Source organism: Leptonychotes weddellii, unplaced genomic scaffold (assembly GCF_054177405.1).
Source record: "Leptonychotes weddellii isolate Sample4059 unplaced genomic scaffold, ASM5417740v2 HiC_scaffold_1619, whole genome shotgun sequence".
Taxonomy (NCBI): Eukaryota; Metazoa; Chordata; class Mammalia; order Carnivora; family Phocidae; genus Leptonychotes; species Leptonychotes weddellii.
In genome coordinates, this window is record NW_027744334.1 from 7,224 (window position 1) to 9,818 (window position 2,595).

The following is a 2,595-nucleotide window of genomic DNA, read 5'->3' on the forward strand; positions in this document are numbered from 1 at the left end:
ACTATACCACTCACAGCAATGGGCAGATCATCTGAGTAGAAGTTGAAGAAGAAAACAAGGGCTTTGAATGACAGACTAGACCAGATTGATTTCTGATATTAGTTATTTGGGGCTTTCTCTTTTCTTTTTGATAAATCTAGGCAGAGTTTACTCATTTTTTCCCAAAGAACCAGACCCTGGTTTTTTATCTGTTTGTTTGTTTGTTTGCTTTTCTAGCATTTATTTCTATTTCTTTTTGCTCTAATCTGTACTATTTCCTTCCTTCTGCTGTATTTAGGCTTCAGTTGTACTTTTTCTAGATCCTTCAGGTGTAAGCTTAGGTTGTTTATTTCAGATTTTTCCTGCTTCTTGAGGTATTCCTTTATGCTGTATATTTCTGTCTTAGCACCGCCTTTGCTGCAGAGAAATTAGGTGAAGGTGATAAAGAGTTTATACTCGTGTGTGTGTGTGTGTGTGTGATCTTCAGATCACACCCCTGGAAGGGGATCCACTGCTTTCCCATGTTGTCACTAAAATTGAAACTATGAGCCTGGTTTAAGACAGTGACCCCCACTAAGGCACTTTCTTCTCTTGCTTCACTTGCTTCTCTTGCTACAGATGACTCTGAAACCTCATGTACAGCATGTACTTTTTGCTGCTTCTAGCAAGTTAGCACATTGAGCTGGACGGTCCTGTGATGCATACTGGATAACTCTGGGATTCCTGTAAAGGTTCAGTTGATGAGCATCAGTGTATTTGTAAATCATTGATATATTGGGACATGAATAAACAATGTGACTCTGTATTTTGTGCATTTTAGTGTAGTTGTTTTCCCATTAGTACAAATTTTCTAAGTCAGAGAGTGAAGAGGTAAGCAGAGTCATGTGTTCAGAGAGGCCCCCTGGGGGAAACTGCTCTATAAAGTGGAAGCCTCGGACCCTGACAGGAAACCTGACCATAACATCCATCTGCAGATCCTCTTGGGGCTTAAAGGCAGAATGGATGAATAGTGTGCCCACCCTGGTGGTCCAGATCCCTTCTACAGTGTGGTTTCTGTATGGGCTCACACTGACTTCCCCTCACTGTGCCCTTTGCACAGTAATACAGACCATGTCCTTGGCTCTCAGGCTGTTCATGTGCAGATACAGAGTGTTCTTGCCATTGTCTCTGGAGATGGTGAATCATCCCTTCACAGAGTCCGCGTAGCATGTGCTACTTCCATCACTGCTAATACCTGTGACCCACTGCAGCCCCTTCCCTGGAGCCTGGCGGACCCAGCTCATAGCATAGCTACTGAAGGTGAATCCAGAGGCTGCACAGGAGAGTCTCAGGGACCCCCCAGGCTTCACCAGGTCTCTCCCAGACTCCACCAGCTGCACCTCACATTGGAAACCTGCAGACCTAAGACATCCTTGTCAGGAAACTGTCACACACCCACTGTTTCTCTCAATCATATCCACTCACATACTCAATTCTCTTGTTCTCCACCAATTACCTTTTAAAAGAGCAACAAGGAAAACCCAGCCAAGCAAGAACTCCATAGTGAACTGTCTGTTTTCTGCCCTGATCACTGAATGGAATGCCTGGAAATCCTGGGGCTGGGGCTCCTCTCCCAGATACTGGGTCAGGGTTCAGCTTCTTTAATTATCAGAGGGAGGGCCCTATTTGCATGTCCTCTGATTATACATTCAGCTTGGGACCTATGTGAACATAGAGGGCAGTGACCAGAGCAGGTGTGACTGCCTTTGTTTGGTGCTATTGACCACTTTTGAAAGAAATATAATTTTTCATCATATAACTTTCCAGCGTATGTACTTGGCCTCCATGTGCTACTTTGGTTTTACATATTCACACAGATTTGCAGGATAGGTGTCCTGTTATCCCATAAAGAAATGTAAACCTACACCCAGAATTGTAGAGGGTCTGTGAGGTGTCCAAAAGCAAGTACAGGTTGTGAGTGAGCCCCCGGATCTGGGCATGTGCTCATCCCCACAGGACCTACTGCCACCTGAAAAACCTGGAGGACAGAGTGAGCAGGCTCATGAGGAATGTGAAATCCCTCCTGTGATTGGGACAGGATGACTTACATGCTCTAGAGTTTACCTGAAATATAGAGAGAATTGGGGTTCATGCAGGTGTATTTTCTACCATTTCAGTATCTAGATATTCCACTGGAGTCATCTCTCTGATTATTTGTAATTCTTTTGATGAGTGTACTTGATACAGGATGAACTGCACACATGCAGAGTGTGTGCAATGATAAACACTGGTATCAGTATCAACATTATCCAGAGTGAGGAAATCAATTCTCCATAAAACATCCTGTATTTTCCTTGAAATTCCTCTTCCCTCATCCTTTCTTCATCCTGTTGCCATATAACTATGTTTATTTCTCATGTTACATAGACTAGTTATAATTTGGGAGAATTTATGAATGTGCCATTATATTGTATGTAATTTTATTTGTAGGTCTTCTTTTTGCTCTGCTAATTCCTTGAAAATCCATCCATATTGCTGTGTGTAGCAAAAAGCATTTGTTTTAATCATCGGTAGCTTGTTTGCAGTTTCTGATATCGCAATAAAGTTGCTTCTCACCCTGCAGATGTCAATATGGAT

The 2,595-nt window shown here is 42.8% G+C and overlaps 1 long non-coding RNA gene across 1 annotated transcript; it reads right to left on the bottom strand.

Annotated features, from left to right (window-relative positions):
- Window positions 1-1,104: 1,104 nt before the first annotated feature.
- LOC102725584 (uncharacterized) lies at window positions 1,105-1,557 on the bottom strand. Its single transcript, XR_014141833.1, has 2 exons — window positions 1,475-1,557; window positions 1,105-1,372 (listed from the first exon to the last, which is right to left on the bottom strand). It is a non-coding gene; the product is annotated as an uncharacterized LOC102725584 (long non-coding RNA).
- Between the last annotated feature and the right edge of the window lie 1,038 nt (window positions 1,558-2,595).